Source organism: Opisthocomus hoazin, chromosome 4, assembly GCF_030867145.1.
Source record: "Opisthocomus hoazin isolate bOpiHoa1 chromosome 4, bOpiHoa1.hap1, whole genome shotgun sequence".
Taxonomy (NCBI): Eukaryota; Metazoa; Chordata; class Aves; order Opisthocomiformes; family Opisthocomidae; genus Opisthocomus; species Opisthocomus hoazin.
In genome coordinates, this window is record NC_134417.1 from 877,684 (window position 1) to 896,087 (window position 18,404).

Below are 18,404 nucleotides of genomic sequence, written 5' to 3' on the forward strand. Positions count from 1 at the left end.
CCTTTGTCAGGTTACTCACAGCTCTGACATAATATTGGCAGCGTACATGTAAGCATTAAATTGCTTTTGTGGCTTCGATGGACATTTGTTTTCATGAATATGTATTAGTTTCTTGCTGGAACTGGTATCCAGGTTGAAATGAAAGACCAGCTACGTGGTCTTACTCATTTTACTGCCTCCATTGCATGTACTCAGGTCATTCCCGAGAGTGTGTTTGCTGTGCGGTACCATACTGCACTGGCTACTAAAGTGTCCCATGGGTTCAGTGGCTTTTGAAAATGGAGCATAAATTTTTGAAAGAGTAACATAATAATGTGAATACCTGTCTATGATATTGACTGAAATGTATGTGTGAGAAAAGTTAGTTTTCGAATGGTCTAAATAGAGAGCTACTTGCCTGCGTCTGTTCAAAAGAAAGAAAAAAAATGTCATGCCTCCCCCTGCATTATTTTTATTAATTGTAAATATATCTTTGCCCTCAGTGAGCAGGTGTGGTGATGGTATATCTGGAGTTAAAGGAAGTTAATCTGCGCTTGGTTCAGTTACTCGTTTGCTTTGGGGCATCAGATGAGACAGGGTCATTCTGTGGGGTTAGAAGTACTGAGGTGGTTTGAGGAGGAGGGACTACTTTTCTGATGAAAACACACCTTTCAGTATCCCACTCCTAGAGCTTTTTATCAGTGCCTTACTGAGCTTTCCCTAGCCTAAACAAAGCTTTGGTGCTGCTATTTGTGTTAGTTGTTTTCATTGTAGACACCTTTTTTGTTGTTGTTTTTTAGTTCCACTGAAATCTGCCCTGCGTTGTTCTTTTGATACAGATGGCTTTGTGGAGCTTGAAATAAGCTGTCATGAAAAAATACTGTTTATCCTAGGCTGAACTTAAACACAGCCTTCGTGTTCAGAGCAGAGGGTGCAGGCATACCCTACAAGTAGTGACGACGTGCGTCATCTCCACATGTCCCCAAGTCCTTTTGCTTCCAGTCAGAAACACAGAACTGTGAAGCAATGGAAATGACTCCTTGTATCCCTTTTTCCTACATGCCTCCCCAATTCAAGTGCTGCAGACAAGTAAGTATTAACAAGGAATGTCCGTTTCTTGTCTTGACTTTTAACCCAAGTAACATCTCAATGGGAAGGAAAGTTCCGTCCTGCCATTCACCTTTGGTGATGTGGTCCAGCGAGTAACTGTAAACCGTACTTCAAAATACAGTCACAGAGAATGAGGGGATGGCCGAGAGAGGCTGGTGTTGTCAGTACACGTTATGGGGCTCCTTCGGAAGCACAGCTGACGGCAGAAGTCAGCAAAGTGCCCTCTCAACTTTGTTTCCTAAAATACAGATGCAGGTGAACTTCCTTTGCCCTGTACGGCAGCTCTCAGAGTGACGGTAGCTTCCTCGGAGGGGCTCAAGCCTTAGTTAATACTGCAGGGAACTTGCTTACGGATGACCTAGGTGACTTTGATAGTCCTACTTTGAATTTTTTCACTTGCTTTATTTCTGATTTTTCAGCTGCATGTTTTACAGTGCACTCTGGTTTTGGTGGGCGAGATGGGAACACGGAAATCCCATTTTTCATGCTCCCCAGCTGCACAGCCGGCGTATTGTAGTTCCACCTGTGCTGGCAGGCATTTCCTGTTGGAGAAGATTAATTTTGTTGAGTAACTCTGAGTTCCTCTAAAAGAAACGATTTTGCTTTCCTGTATGGCAAGGCAGATAGTAATCCTCTAAGGCTGTAAACTTGTTTATACCTACCAATAAAGCAGTTGGTACCATTTAGGGATGCCTAAGTGTCTGGTTTCAATGCTGTTCTGTTGTGCAGGTGTAAATCCCGCTAGCTGCTGTGGCGTCCTCTACCCCTTTCAGAGGTGGTTGTCTGCATAGCCAGTTTTTCATCCAGCTAGAAGTTTGCCTCTCGCTCTCGTTATCTCTTCCTTCAACGTCAGAAGTCGCTATCTGTATTTCATTACATCTCGGAAAACAACTGCCCTGGCTGACTTCAAACCTTGAATTCTCCAAGTGCGCAGAAGTGGTTTCTAACATAGCTGCCCGGTTTGGATGGCACGAAGTGTTCATGTGGGAACAGCTGTCACTCGTTTTCTTTCTTTCTTTCTTTCCTTTTCTTTATTCTTCCCCCCTGTTCAGCCGGTGGAATGGCTAGCTCTTCTGCCTCACCCAGTCAGCTTGTCCTGGTCGAGTTCCAAAAGTCAGAGGGTGAGGAAATGGCCTTTTTCCTAGTGGATTTTGCCTCTGACAATTTTTCTCATTTATGTCTACCACGTTAAACTGGCGTATTTCTTCCCCTGCTATGAAGTACGTGTGAACATAGCTTGCTTAGGAGAGCTGGGTTCCGGCTTTGTACTCGTTTGGCTGGGGTATCGTTGGATGCGTGGTACCGTTTGCTTTGAGCATGGACATTTGGGCGCTCACGCACCGCGCGTCCTCATCCCCTGGAGATTCGGAGCTGCAGCCCGGTTAGCCTTGCTGCGCAGTCCCTGGGGTGGCTGAAGGAGCGGGTCGCGGGTGACCGTGTCCCCGTGGGACATCCGCCTCTCGTAGCGGGGAGAGGACGCAACGTACCAAGAAGGCAGCCCCAAAGCCTCTGTGTCCGAAACGGGACTTGGCAGGCGGATGAGAGGCCAACAGCGGGAAGCAGCGTGGACATGTGCTGGCCTTGTTTTCTGAACGGTGTCGTGGTGATAAGCGAACCAGAAAGCAGGCTCTGTGCCGCGGTTCTGCGCGAAGCTCGGCTGTCTGCCTTCGCTAGCCCAAGTTGCGCAGGGATGCTTGGCGTCGGTGGCAGAGGTGCTGCGACCGGCTGGCGTGTGGGCTGCCGACCTGGGGTGCTTCCTCTCTCCGGAGCTCTACAGATCTGTGAGACCACACCGCAGTGACAGAGGCACGTGACACACGTGGGGTGCTCCTGTCTTCTTCACCTCTAACGTACAGGAGAGTGCAAGTCCCATCGCTGAACGCTCTGTTACTGCAGTTAGTTTGAGGCAGGTGTGGGGAGGCATAGGCAGGCTGGCGGAGACGAAATGCCTGAGCCAGAACCTGCAGCCAGGCTGAGGAGGTCAGATGCACCCTGAGAAGGCGGCCCCGTCCCTCCGGATTTCTGGCACAGTTGTGGGGTTGCGGTTTCTACGTACTTCCTAGAACTATAATATTGAAAATAATCCTAGACAGTTTAAGCTGCTTTTGTTACTGGCTTCTGCCAGCGTAGTTTGATCACTTTGCTTTAAACTGGGAATACTCAGGACAGGTGACACCATAATTTTAAGCAGTCCTAGGTTATGCTGTTTTGTTTTTTGCTCCTGTGCTTTTTATTAATAGCTTGTTTGGGGGAGGCAAGATGGGAGGGTCTTTTCATAGCTGGGAATTGCCAGATTTCCAGAATGCCGGAACTTGGTGTGTCGCATCTCTGAATCCCACATGAAGTCAAGATGCAATAGGATGAGAAGAGTGGGGAGACAAGGGATAAGAGGACGAAAAAAATAAAGGGGACAGTGTATCATCCAAAGTGAGCAGGAGAATGTGGAGAGAAGGGAAGTAGTTCATGAGGGCCATTGAGATTTTTTTTTTTATCTTGTTCCTGATTTAGGCACTAGCTATAAAAATATATGTATGCATATATCTCTCATATGACTTGCTTTGAAGGCTGGTAAGAGTTTCCATGAATAAAACTCTTTGTTCCTCTCTCTGACCTGTCGTACTCAATCTTTTAAAATAGTTGCGACTCAGCAGCAGCTGTAAGAAGGTATTTGAACTGGTCTCCTGATTCCACCCTAGCATCCAGAACAGACACACCAATCGGTGATTAACAAAAGCTTTGAGAAGCAGTTAACTTGGTCTGCACGTGCCATGGACACGTAACTTACTGGAGGTGGCAGGGCAGCAGGATGAGCTGTTGTCCCGTTGTGTTTTCAGCAGATCTCACCAAGCCCAGATCTAGCGTTGTTGATTTCAGACTGCTGTTGATTTGAGATTCAGAAAGAAAACAGTTCTTAACAAACACTTGGGACATACTGTTCAAGAGATGTAATTTTTCTCCCCCTCGTGCTCTATATCTAAGTGGAATTTTGGCCACAAACCAGACTTCTGTGTGTTTCTTCCACTGTGTGCTTCAGTTGTCTCTTGCAGTTTTAAGGAGTTAGAGACATCAGCTCAGCTAGAGAGCATGTTTCTGATCTGATGTAACAAAAATCATTTGATACCGATTTTAAAACTCACACTGACAAAAACTGGAAAAATAACTAGACAAATGACACGCCTCTGCCAAATACCTTTGAAAAGGTCACGCTCAGCCAGCCAGTTTGGAGAAACGCTGTGGAAAGAAATGGAATTAAGCTAGTTCCTTCATAAATTTCCCCTTAATATCATTACAATGTACATCAGATAGATAGGAAAAACTGAAAGGAAAAAGGTGAATTTGAAACCGAGGAAAATCATAGTCAACTAGATGGAAAGGCTATGAACAGATGGGACGGATGGAAAAGGGCAAAGCGTGCAGAACCTGACCGGCTCTGAGCACAGGCTGCTTGAGGAAGAGGGTGACCTTGGCAGGCTCATCCCTCGTGTGTAAGGCTGCGTGTGCGGGTATGCGGAACTGATCGCTGCAGACCCAGAGTGCGAAACAGAGCGTGATTTTTCTGTGCGTTGAGGCAGCAGATTGCTAATGAAGATACTCAGTATCTCAGGATCTGTCAAAGAACTTGAACGAAGCCACCGCAGTAATGCAGAACAGGCACTGAACTTGCAATTCAGGCATTCATTCGTCGTTGCCTCACTTTAGAAGCCTTAAATCTGGTCCTAATGTGTTTGGGTGCCATCTTTGCTAAGCGCAAAGCACTTTGCTGGTGTACAGATGAGTTGTTTGCTCCTCAGTGCATCGGTCGTGTCTACCAGCTGCAAGAGCCTATTCTTGCCAGTACGAAACGCAGGTGGGAGAGAGAACTCGTTTCTGGTGTAAAGGCTGGGAGGAGCCACGTCCTGGTGGCAGAGGTTTCTGATGGTCTGCAGGCAGGGCCACAGGCGTTCCCGGTGGGCGGTCAGACTTACGTGTGCTCTCCGAGTATGTCTGCTTGGATGTTACGTGAGGAGTTATCTCACTGGGGGTGTGATTTACTCGGAGTTTGCCCCAAAGGATTTATCTGAAAATGCTTTGTTTCAGGCAAGATGTGTAGCACGGGACACCAGTCTGTCCTTTTAAACTACGCTACAAAAGCCCTTTCAGGTATATTTTTGGAGGGCGTGGAAAACCCGTACATCCCTGTTACAGGACTCGGCACGCTGCCGGTGCTGGAAGGGACAGGCCCCAGAGGAGCTACTGCTGGCTGCGAGGAGAAACACAAAGTGTCTTTGGTGGAGTCTCCCTACCTTATCATTCTAATTCAGGGTTTACACAGTGCAATGGCCCCACTGCTTTATCAGATACTAATTAGGGTTTTGTCATCTTTTGGGGGAGGTTATCAGCTGATCTTTAGCAACTTGAAATAATCATTTTTGTGATAGAGTTCGTATGGCCAAGCCGCTCTAGAGCTGCATGTCTGTTCCCTCAGCTGTCATCATGGGGGAAGGAGAGAAAATGGGAAATCATGCTCAGTGTTTCAAGGTACGTTTCTACTAAATGATAATTTAGCTGAGCATCGTCGATACTTAGGTTTGTGTAAAATGATTAAGCCACAAAGTGTCATGGCATATTCTTTGTTAGAAAACCTGACATCCTGCAACAGGACCTCATTTTCCACGTCTGCGTGCATTTCTTTTTAACGTATGTCTGTGAAAAATGGTAGCTTGAGGTGTGACTAAGATTAGAAGAGATGAGGTACGCTCTCTAATACTTAAGACTTTTTCTCAAAGGAATATTTAGCATTAAAGTCAAGAGTTAAAGGTTAAGTATACATGTTTAAGTTACATTATTAAAGGAAAGCACTAATGTTAAATTATAGTGAGTTAAGAGGTTACTTTGGATATGTTATATGAAGAAATTGGCACAGGACGGTTTTTAAGTTTACAGATGGTATTTCACGAATCGAGACTTTTTTTTCACTCCAGTGTGGAGAAGTTTTTCTGTGTTGTGACTGTTCTAGGTATGAATCCATTTGTTGTTAATGGTGCTTGAGAACAAATATGGCTTTTTTAAGGTGCGTGAGAGCTGATACTTGATACTCTTTGCTGTTGTGAAACACCCCTCTAGTCCGCACTGTAATCGATTGACCCTAACTGGAAGCCGTACTTGGCAAAGGAAATTTTAACTACAGTTTAATTGCAAGGTAAGGATGTGTTTGAAGTTTCAGTTTAAATGATTCTGTGTTTGTGGCAGTCGTATGGTGGCATTAGAAATGCCCTTGGCTTTGCAGGGGGTAGTTAAAGGCAGTGCGCTCTCGTTAGTGGCGTGACGTCACTGCTCTGCTTTAGCAGCTCGCTGTAGTGTACGATCTGCATCCCTGCAGCTGAGCCAGGCTTGCCCACGTCCTCTGCTCGGAGTGCTGGGAGTTAGCGTGCGGTAGGATGGCTGCAGATCTGTGGGTAGGCCAGGTGTGTAGGGGCTCTCATTACCATCCAGTCTTGCCCTTCCATAGTCACCGTTATCTGCCAGATAACGAGCCTGCGCCCAGCTCACGGGCAGGCTGCGGCACGCCGGACACGTGCAGGGAGGGCTGGGCGGCCGCGCCAGGGCTGCCGGGGTCCTGCCAGACACTGCTCCGCAGCAGCGAGGTTACGGTGCGTGTCCGGCCGAGGTCGGTCATTTCTCGTGTGTATTAAAAGACAGAAGGCCAAGTTGCTGTGAAATTGTGGGGGAGTGGATTGTAGACATCCCTACGTGTGCACAGTGTGCACAGCGCTAAGGCATTTCCTTCGCTGTTGTCACATTCCTTCCTGAACAGAGAGTTCGTACCTGGGCTTTGGTGCCCTCAGTGCCCTGACTGGAAAACAAACAGCAAACAACATTTCAGCTGAATGGACTTCTTGAGAATTCTAGAAGCCGCTGGCCTTTCTGAGAGACCGGTTAGCCCTGGCAGTAACGTTCATGGAAGTCTGGGAGTCAGCAGTTTTATTAATCTTTCACCAAAACAGATTATTTCACAGTAGAAAGAAGAAATAAGAATGCGGTGAGTTACTCTTTCTTAGGAAAGCAGCAGCAGCTAGCCAAAGCTTTCTCCAAAGGTGTTTGCGGATGGATTGGTCTTTCCAATAGCTTCTCTTCTGTGGGGGAACTAAAAGCAGCAGGGAAGTGGCACTCAAAAGCCTTTCTTCAAAACACTCCTTACTGAGCACTGGCATTCCTGTGATAGCAGTAACGCGATCATTAACTCATTGCTGCGTTGCTGGAAACAATTTTCTGAGCAGGACAGGCTCGATCTGGCATGGTTTTGCTTTGTGCCTGTCCTTGTCAGCCCAGACATAAAAATAAGCCCACATCAGTTACTGAGGCATTCACGAGAGTTGTCGTGTTATTGTGATCTGATTTTGCCATGGTGGCCATCATTTCCAGTTCCCTGTGCTTTATTTTCTGTGAACAGTCACTGATACTGGTGCTGCGGTTATCGTACAGAGGTGGGAAGCCTACTAAGAGCCGGTGGCCTTGGGGTTGGGAGCTGTGATATTCAGTACTGCTGACCCATTACTTCTCATCCAGATGCTGGAGATCAGGCAGAAAAGGCTGCTGCTGCAGGCTGGAGGAAAGAGAGGGGCTGGGGAGGTTGTTCCCTGGTGTTTCTCCTTTCCGTGTATTGCCCAAACAGGAGCACGGGTATTGCCAGCTGCAGTTTGTCTCTGGGAGCAGTCTTGCTGCAGCTCGATGAAGCCCAGGGAGATCAATTTCTCTTGAAGACAATCTTCCAAAAGTTTTGTTGGAGCCAAATGGTCAGTAAACACCAAACCAGGTTATTAATCTCCTGTTCTTTGGATGTTCTTACGCCTTGTTATGCCAGAAGACTCGAAGTGCACCATTGCTTCTGAACTGCTGTCAAACCACATTAAAACCCAGCGTTGGTTTGCCATACTTTCAGCTTGGAAGATCATTGAGCTGCTTTGTTTTCGAGCATCTATATGTACCGAAAAGGATTTTTCAGAATCAGCGAGACCCTTGGTTCTGAGTAATGTTTAGCGCTGCCGGAGTTGTGTCCTCAGCCGGGCTGCAAGTTTGATTGCCAGGAAAACGATTCACATACGCAAAGGAGAACATTCCAGCTCACCCCAAACTCTCAGCCCTGTGCAGCTAACAGACGTTAAAAGAAATAGTTTATACTTGGAAAAAGATAGAAAATGCGTGACTTCACCTTCCTACTTAGCAGCTCTGTTCAAATTTTTTGCCCAAGCACTTTTCGAGTGGAATTTAGTGTTGTTGCCTGGGAGTTCCTCAGATACTTGACCCTAGGTCAGTCTCTCCTACAGAAAACCCTTTGGGAAAGTACAAAGTCCAGTGGAAAATCCCAGAAATTTCGTTGGGCAGTTCTCCTTTGGGACTGATGACTCTCAGTCTCATGGAGGTGATTCAAGAGCCCATCTCCATCCCAGCGCTGTTTTAGTTTGTAAGCATGTCCCCTTTAGGTTAGTTGGCTCAGAACTGTGTTTGCTCCTGTTGTGGAGTGTCGTAGATGGTAAAGGAAGAGGAATTACCGGCATATGCTGTGCAAACAGCGTGCCTGTCTGAAGCGGTACTCAATTCCAAGGGGATTTCCTCTACCAGATTGAAAGGGCTGTGGCTTCCCAACACTGTGCTCTCACACCCTGGGGAAAAAATATGTGGAAACACATAATCCCAAAGCTGGGGTCGGGGGGGAGAAGTATTGTTGAACAATTCATGATGGGAAGCCAAGGGTTCATATAAAACATCCTTGGTGATATGAGAAGAACCCAGCTTGTTTCCAATTGGAATTTGTTATTTGTCCTGAAACATATTACCAGAACTGTCACATTTTCAGGACATCGTGTTAACCCATTGCGTAGGCTCCAAGGCCAGTCGGAGGCTTGCGGAGAAGGGCATCTCCGAGTAAGGCTGCATTAGGTAAGTTTTCAAGGGTTTTAAAACCTATATTGGGAGATAGGGAGGCGGAAGATTCCAGCTGGTGATTGGTAGGAAACGCTTCATTAATATTAGGTGCAGAAGAACTGAGGAAGTTGTTTTTCCATTATCGGGGGGGGAGCGATACCAGTTACGCCAAGGCCTGCAGCAGAAACATTTACTGGAAATGTTTACGTGTTACTTAATACCTTGACATGCATTATTCAACTTGTGCAATGTCAGCCGGGGTGGAGCAGGGAGGAATGGCTTTGCAGAAGAATGTATTTGCTCCCCATGGAGTATTTTCCTGAGCGTAGCTACCTTCTTTGGCAGTGAGGTACATTCCAGGAATGAAAAAAAATGCTCCTCAGCCACATTTTTATGAACTGCTGGAATGTGTTCCCTTGCAAAGGTGGCCTGGCCTTGTCCAGCTGGCTAGCCCTTCTCTGAGCAGCGATGTCCTGTCAGTCTGTCTTCACTGTAGAGCAGAATTGCAACAAGAGCCCCCGTGAGCCCCCTGCAAGCAGGAGAGGAGCGCGCTGCACGGTGGAGCGGTTTCGGTGGCTGCTGCTCGCGCTGGAGATGAAAGCCCGCTTTGCCTCTGAGGCGTACGCAGCGAGCGCTCGCTCCCGAGCAAACCCTGAGGGCTGTGCTTCAGTTTTCCTGATGTGTCTGGAGGACTTTCTGAACGGCCCCGAGACGGGCTGTGTCTTGAGAAAAGGGCAAGAAGGGCTCGGCGGCTCGGATTGGCAACGTCACAGTGGCGCAGCGAAGGGGCCGGGAAGGAGAAGTAGATCGGGGAGCGTGCAGCTGAGCTGGCATCTCCCAGCTGCCTTCTGCGCTGGCTTACCATCCACACAGGCAGCGATTTCATGATTCACCTGCTGAATGATTTGTTTCGCTGACAAAGCTGCGATAAATAGAGACTTGGCATCATTTGCATGGTTGTTTAATCTAAAGGCGTATGAATCATATAAATGAAGCTTTCAGACTTGTTGTGATAGATTGCCAGACAGAGTGGCTGAAACACATACTTTGATTTGCTTAATCAATACTTACTTACAATACAAAATGTTGTAAAAAGCGATTTAGCACAAAGCCTGGAGTTTCAAAAATAGGCAGGCTTAATTTGTTAGTTTTGAAAGTAATACACTTGTTTCCTCTTATGCCGCAACAATCTTTTTCTGGTGGCATCTAGCCAGATTTAGTAACGTTACTTGTTGAGGACTAAAAATGAAGATGATGCGTATGTAGCTCAAAGAAACCGTCTGAAATGTAATTCCTAGAAATAACACGAGTCTTCCTGAGTCCGGATGACTGGATTGTCTAGCAGCAAAATGTCGTGCAGGGCATTGCTTCAGAAGTTAGGAGCGTTCCCAGCATCTCCCCTGCGCTGGCTGCGCAGTGCCCGTTCACAGCGCTCTGCGGGTGCTGTTCTGGGATGCGTCGGAGAGCCGGTTGGTCTGAGGGAGGGGCTCACGGCTCCTGGTCCTGGTCCTGCGCAGTTAAATGCACGGAATGGAGAGGTGGAAGCGTGCCCGTTTGTTCCAGCGGAGCGCTGAATGTTCGTGGTTGCCGCTGATTTCGGGGTGCCACAGTGACTCTGTTTGCACTGACCTTACTGTAGAAGAATGGGTTTATGGCAAAAGAAACATTGCTATGATTAGCTGCTCATGAAGTGGTATTAGGGAGGTTTCTAGACACTTGCAACATCCTTAAGACGAAATCTGTAAAAGCCTTTTGAATGCCTATCTGCTAGATATATGTGTTTTTGATAGTCCTTTTAAAAATAGATGCTCATAAGTAGTGTTACAATTGTAACACATTCACCAGAGGGAAGAAGTTCAAGTCTGAGATTTTAAACAGGGACTCAAAATAACAGTCCATTTGTAGCTAAGAATAGATATTTTTGGAGGAGTGATGTTGCATATATGGTTTCTTATTTTTCTTGTGCTTACTGATTTTTAAAATTTCACATGAACTTTTTCAGTTTGCCCTTATACGTAGGTATAGATAGGTAGAGATGTACTAGCTTTCTAGTAGTGTGTAATAACTGATGAGATTAAAGTGACCATGTTTTTCCACGGGCTAGTGAAATGTTGACGCAGTACCTGTGTTTTATGGTAGCAGTAATACATCACATTTGCTTTTATCTCTTTCTTTGGTTTGCACATGACATACAACTTGTGCGAGATAAAGATTTGTTTACGAACAAGTCTTCCATGGCTCGCAAATGGCATGTGACCAAATTCCGAAGCGATGTTCGCTGTGTACTGCGGGTCAGTGAATGTGTTGGACTCAAAGGGTAACTGCAGCGGAGTGATTCAGGGGCTAAAGATTCTGTGTTTTCTCTCTTATGGCAGTTCTGCACAAAACGAAGTCTTGCTAACCCTGACTTACATTGTGACTGGGCAATGAGCTTCTCTAAACAAACTTGACAAAACATCTGCTGAAAGTCTCTGCAAGGCCAGGTTCAGAAACAATACAGTGTATTTCCTATGCATAGTCATTAAAAAGTGTGATAGACTGAATAGTATTTGTGATCAGTATTCATTTTCACAGCTGTTACATCTGTTCTGTTATCAGAATAGCCTCAACAAAAAGGCTAGCCAGAAGATAAATGTATAAAGCAGGTGGGAGAGATACAGGTTTCTTTAAACTGCTTGTGTTCCAGTTCCTGTAATGAGTCTCTTCCTAGTCTTTGCCTCTGGCTGAGAGCAGTAATGTACCGTTGACCCAAGAGACGTAAAGCATGCTGCGCTGTGCTTGGAAGGGTGTCAGAAACTTCCTGTAAGGAGGAGAAGGTATTTATTGCCTTTTCGATTGTTGCACAGTCTAATCCTAGTAAGCATTTTAGCAAAATGGATCTAGTAAAGAAATTGTGAAGCCCGATGTCTGATTTTCATGATCAGCATGCTGCAAAGATGAGCTGGTGGTGTAGCTGCATCGAGGCAGGTACAGCAGCTGGTTCACTTGGAGGGCTGTCTAACACATCGCAACCTGCTGGACACTGAAGCCTATTTTTAGTAAAAGAATAAATAAGCCGGCTGTGCCCTACTTTTTGTAAAAATGTGTCATGAGATCTTTATATTTGATTAGAAAAGTCAGCAGAAATAACACAAGGGAACTCGGTGCCTCATCTAAAAAGTGGCAATTCTAACAATCCCGTGCTGCTTTTTATTTCAAACCTGTGTTAATATTGGGTATGAGGTCAGACCCGTAGAGTGGGCAGAGGAGATAATAGCTGGTAGGAGATTTGCCTGTGTGGTGTGTGAGGTTACCTGTGGACATGGTTCTGTTGGGCACTAGCTAGTCGAGATGCTTTTGATGAAAGAAGATATTTTGTGTGGATGAATGGAACTATTTTTCCAAAATCTGCATTAGGAAACTGGAAAAGGGGGAAAACTCTATAGAGATGTTTGTACACAAAGAGAGAACGCAGCAGCAAAGCCAGGCGGCCACTTCACGATGCTGTTGATCTCTGTAAAGACCTTACTCTTCCTAATTCTGAGCAAGTTTTTGGATCCTCACTGGCTGATCTAAGACGGATGTCCACATACCTCATGACCAAGCTGTCTATAGTGCGCCCATACCCAGAAACCTCTGTTTGCCATGAGCAGATGCACAAAATAAGCAACTACATATACATTTGCTATAGTATAGAAGTAGTGACAACCAAGTACTTTCAACCAGATAAGTGATACAAAACAAAACACTGCTTTATCACAATAGAATGGGTGTAAATTGATGAAGAATGCCGCCACTTAGAAGTGTCTTCGTAAGAGCTCCTGGTCGTGGAGCTTCTGTAATTTGGAAGTGATGCGATGACGTGCCTTCGCAGTGTGGATTTGCAGGGTAGGGTAGGAGGGTTCGGCTCCTAACTCTTGCTGGCAGCCAGTACTCCTTTCCAGTTCCCCCACTCCGCAGCCCAGATCTAGGGAGCTGGAGAGAAGCAGTCATGCTCTGTGGGGCCGCAAGCAAAGCCGGTGCTCCAGAAGGAGAGCTTTGGTGGGCCAGGGCCTCTCCCCAGCTTGAACCTGCTGCTGCACGCCAGCTCACGCAGCTCGCCTGAGCGGGCAGACGGGGCAGGAGCTGAGCCCACGCCTTCACAGCCCGGCTCTGCCTGCGCTGGTGGGTGAACCGGCCGGCGTGCTGGTGCTTCTGGTCTGTCACCGCGGCCAGGGAGGCTGGGGAAGAGGCCCTCTGTTTCACGTGGCTTTACACCATTTCAGTTAGGATTAGCATTTGAAAACGAGAGGCCTCGGACACCGAATTCAGTAGGGGAGCAGAACGGTGAAGTGCCAGCGTGCTGAGTATTTGGGTATCGGTGCTGCTGGCTGTTTGAGGCGCTGCTGTAGGCAGCGGAGCAGTTTGCCTCTCTGGCTCTCGTACATGTGCTGCACGTTCTTGGAGAACTTCTCCACTGAATTTTACACACATTAAGTAACTTCGTTTAGCAAGGCACTGTTAAAAGCTGCTTGTTCTTGCTGTAGGCTGTAGCTTCATTAGCCAAATTCAGCATCCGTTTTGCCTGACATCTGCATTTGCAGTCTGGTACTGAATGTCACTCAGTCCATTATTTGCTGCCGCCTCCCCCTTCACCGGAATCAGCGTGAAAAACAAAGGGGAGCTTATTATAGACACACACGCTGGTGCAAGCGCAGGAAAACAGAGCAAGGCACTGCACGGAACACCTCTGAGGGGATGTTACGCTTACGAAATCGAGCTGGCGTGTTCCGCTGAGTTTCTCACCGTGCCATTAGCGCCGAGTCGGTGCGCCCTGCGAGGCCCCGACGGCCGTGGCCAGCTTTGGGTTCGCAGGTCGGTCTGACATCTGCAGAGGTGGGGAGGTCCAGCCCAGCAGGCCAGCTGTTATTTATCAGCTGAGGCTGTCAGAGGACCGTGCTGTCCACGTACCGTGTCTCCTCTGCCATATCCTTTGTGTGTGGCGCAGTACTTTAACCTAGTGCGCGATATCACGGATAGACTCAGCAAACCTACTTTTAACATACAAAACTCCTTGGGAATCTCTTAGTATTTCCTTTTTTAGGAGATTAAATACAGACTTTAATGGTTAAACCTGATTCTTGTGATTTTATTTTTTCTAAACACGTGGCTTGAAATAGTCACGCCAAAATTATTCGCTTGCTTATTAATACCTCTTAAAGTTCAATGCCTAATGAGAGATTCTGTCTCCAAGCAACAGGGGACATTTTTTTCTAGTATAGATGAAGGAGGGACTTAAAACGGGAGGTGAAAATTTTGTTAATTCCAGATAAGCTATTTTTTGAATGTTATAGTCCAAACTGGCTCTCCTCTAGTGACTGCTTACGAGACTCTCATGTTATTTCTCATATACAAGATGTTCTGAAGCCTTTTATTTGGATGATGGTAGGCAGCACGCTGACAAAGGAACGACCGTTATTCTCTCTACCACTGGTCACACAGTTTTGAATTTAACTTTTTTTTTTCCTTAAGAAATACTCATAAGGGATTCTCATGTTACTCTGTCTTCACCACAAAATGTTCCTGTGCATTACCTACCCAAAGCTGATTTGGTTTGTGGATGTTGCCGTTGTATCACACCGTCAGACACCAGCAAGTTGCTGTGAGCATTGAAGTTTTGTAATAAACGATTTCTAAGCATCTCCTGCCCAGTGCTCAGCTGTGTTCTGGGTCACTGTCCTTTAGATTTACTAACTTGAATTTTTTCTAGACTATCTTGTTCTACTTCAGGCCAAACATCCTTCACGTGGCATTTCCACTTGTGTTTTCTGCCACACTTCTGTGACCTCTGCAGCTATGCAGACAGCTTGTGCTTTGGTTCCTTTCTGCTGACCACTGCAGTGACATGGGGATAAAATAATGTACACCCAGAATGCTGGAAGTGACACGTTTTCAAGTGCCCAAGAATGTGCCCTAGGTGTACAGCTGTTTCACATGCAAAGACGTGACTCAGATACAGCCTTTAGAGACAAAACCCTTTTGTTGTACTGAGAACACAGGGAACAATAGCCTGGGGGGGACAATAACAGAACGTTTGTTGTTTTGTGAAGGGGGAGTAGGAAGAGAATCTGAAGATAAGGACATTGAAAATCAAAATTATATTTGAAGTCTGGTTTTTTTCACTGCCACGTAGGGTATAAAAATGTTTCTTTAAGACGTTTCAAGGCAAGCTCGGAGTGACAAGAATGTGAATATCATGCAAGTTAATCAACTACAATCTGAAACACGGTGATAACTACTGATCCGAGATCTTTTTACTCCCAGTGCTACATACTGATGTTGTATTTGGAGGCATTAAAACACAAAAAGGAAAGGAAGTTTGAAGTTGGGGATTACGGCCCTCCAGAATAACTCTGTGCGGGCAGATGCCATTGAAGCCTGTTCACAGGTATAGCAGAAATTGTCCATACAAGACAATTTTTAAGTGCTTGGGGCTTTATGCGTGGCAGACGCTTCAAGGCATCGTTATTCAATTGAGAAGACGCAGCGCAGCAAACAGGTTTTGGGGTTTCTGGATCGTAGCCCTCTCCTCAGTCAAAGAGACCACTTGCGTCGTGGTGGACTCGCTCTTTGCAAAGGCTGCTCTGGGTCCTGTAGATCGAGCACCTAATGCTGCCAGATCCAGAGTAAATGGCTCTCCTCTCACAAGCATTATCTGGCCTTTCCAGGCTCAAACCCGTGTGTCATCAGCAAGGCCAACGAGTGAGCCAGCGTCTGAGTACCCAGGCCAAGACTCTCTGGAATATCTAATGTCGAAACCACAAGTATTGGAATGGTTTGAGAAGTTACGTCTCTGAGACTTTCTGCACTTCTGGATTTCATTAATACCTTATTTTTCAGAAATATATCTCAGTAGCAATGTAAACTTTAAACAAAAAGAGGCCAGTGGCTCGATGTACTGAACTAAACGTCATTGTGTAGGAGACGATCCAGAGAGATGATGCTGCTGTCTTTGCAGGATCTGTACGCTTGCCTGATGAACCAGTTGCTTTCGTTTGAAATCTGTTGACTTCCCCCCCACCCCGGAAGAAGGGCAGTCAAGTGAAGTTGCCACACTCCGGCAGCACGAAGCAGCAGCGTGGCCTTCGGAAGCAGCGCCTGCAGCACGGGGCAGCCGTGGAAGGGCTGGTTGAGAGCAGGAAGGGGAACTGTTGGCTGATGCATGCAGCGCGCGGGCTGCGAAGGCCGCGGACACGGGGCAGGCAAGGCGTCGCGGTCGCTGCTGCCCTGCCCCTGGGGTCTGCGGGGTGTTGCGCCGCGCGCTCACCCTTCCTGCAAAAACCCCTTTAGCTGAAGTGAGCGGGGAGAGCGTTGTCCTTTCCGACAAACTCCGGTCGGTCCATGTTGGGGCTGGCTCGAGTGTTTGGGACGAAGAGCTGAACGGACGCTTCCTGATCCAAATGGAATGGGTTCGTGGTGCCTGGAGACGTGGTGAGGAAGCAAATCCACCCGTCCTCCTGTTCCCAGAACTGGACTAACTGGAAAAATGAACAGGGAAAACCAGGCGAGACCAGTACCAGAGGGGGTGATTAGCACGGGGCTGCCGAGGCGCCGAACGCCGCCGTGCTTGCAGGCGGACGGGGGCCTGGCCTGTCGCCACGGGAAGGTTACTGCTGGGGGCGGGGGTCGCGGCGGGCACAGGCGAAGCTCTCCCGGCACCGCCGCCGCTCGGCCCTGCCGTTCTCGGGGGCTCCGGCCAGGGCCCCGCCGCCAGCGCCGGCCCGGCGGGGGGCCGGGCCCTGGAGCGCCCAGAGGGGGCGGCGAGGCGCCGCGCCATTGGCCGCCGCCGGCGGTTTGATACCGAAAGCTGCGCTCGGGTTGGCGGGAGGCGCCAGGGGGCGGGGCGGGACCCGCGGGCGAAGCCATCGCCTAGGTAACGCCCGGCAGCCGGGCCGGGCCCGCCGAGGAGGCAGCAGCGCGCGGCGCGGCCGTTACCGGCGGCGGCCTGAGGGAGCAGGCTCCCCGCGCGCGCCCGCACCGCCGCGCTGGCTGGGGGCGGCGCCGGAGACGGCGGCGGGCGCTGCTGCTGCGCGGGCAGGTGGGTGGGCGCGCGCCGCGCCCGGAGCGGGACGGGACGGGACGGGACGGGACGGGGCGGCGGGGCGGCGGGGGGAGCGGCGGCGGGGCTTCCCCGTGGCCGGCTGCGTTCGGTTCCCCTCAGCCCCCGCCGGTGTGAAGCGGGCACCGCCGCCCGTTGCGACACGGGGCGTTGCTCAAGCGAGCTGGAGGCTCTGCGCACTGCCCGGCGCGGGGAGGGGGGTGTTCGGCGGGGAGGGGCGCGGGGCGGTGGCGGGCTCGCGCCGGTGCCGGGCCGGCTCGGCGGGGCGGGCGGGACCCTCTGCGCGCGGGCGCGCCGCGAGCCGGCGTTGCGCAAGAGGCGCGCGGCGGTAGCGGGCGCTGCAACAAGTGGCTCGCGCGCACCCTGCGCCCCGGGGCACGCGCGGCGGCCGCTCTTGGAGGGGGGAGGGAGGGGGCTGGCCGGGGCCGGGGCCGGGCCGCTCCCCGCCGCAGCGTTCCCGCGGGAGGGCGGCGGGCCCGAGGCGCGGTGCCAGCCCGGGGTGCGGCGGGGCGGCAGCGCACGGCGCGGTCAGCGTGGGGCCGGCAGCCGAGCCCTCCGGCGGGGACGGGCCGTCCCCGGGCGAGGGGGGATAAATCGCGCCTAGGCCCGGGGAGCGCTGCGCGCCGGAACCGCGGGTTTGCCGAGCGCCAGCGCCCGTCTGCGTGCGCGCGGTGCTGGGTGCTCTCCGGGCCCGGAAAGCCTGGCGGGTTTTTGCCAGAACTTTCTGCATGTGCAGGCCCCCCTTGTCACCGGGTGCGCTGAGGAGGTCTGTTCGCTTGGAGCTGAGCACTGTAGCCGAGTGTTGTGTACTCCCTTCGGTCCACGCCGCTGTGAATGCTGTCGGTACTGAACTGTACGCAGGTGTAGGAGGTTCTAGGTATTACTAGAAACCCCAGTAACTCGTTATTTGTGTGTTCAGGGTTAGAAGTTACTCAAATACATGAAAGATGTCATGGAAATTTGGTTGGGCTGCGGTTTGCAGTATTAGCTAGAGACTCCCACGACTGTAGGCCTTCAAAGATTAATTAGAAGGTGAAACAAAACTTTATAATACGTTTGCTTTTTGGAAAATGGCATGTAAGGAAGTACAGAATGTCTGTACAGTTGTCAACGGGCTGCGAAGCCCGGTGGGGTGCGTGAAAGTGGCTGGGGAATCAGTCGCTGGTCACTCGGACACTGCGATCGAGACGCCTGGGTTCAGACTGGCGGTGGTTTCCCGGCTTCAGAAGGTTCCTGCCAGCAAGCAGAGACTTTCAGAAACATGAGAGAAAGAAAAGTATTATTGAATAAAAACTCTTTGGTAACTGTTTATTTCACCTTCTAGAAAAAGAATGTC

At 49.2% G+C, this 18,404-nt stretch overlaps 1 protein-coding gene across 2 annotated transcripts in view; it reads left to right on the plus strand.

Moving 5' to 3' along the window:
- The window catches only part of PIK3CB (phosphatidylinositol-4,5-bisphosphate 3-kinase catalytic subunit beta), a 290,809-nt gene that overhangs the window by 194,533 nt on the left and 77,872 nt on the right, over positions 1-18,404 (plus strand). Inside the window, exon 1 of one of the 2 annotated variants that reach the window (XM_075417524.1) lies at positions 16,981-17,047. The exons of the other annotated variant lie outside the window; for it this stretch is intronic. The gene's annotated coding sequence lies outside the window, so the exon portion shown is untranslated. Of the gene's footprint in view, positions 1-16,980; positions 17,048-18,404 lie in introns of those variants that run through there. 2 annotated transcript variants of the gene reach the window in all.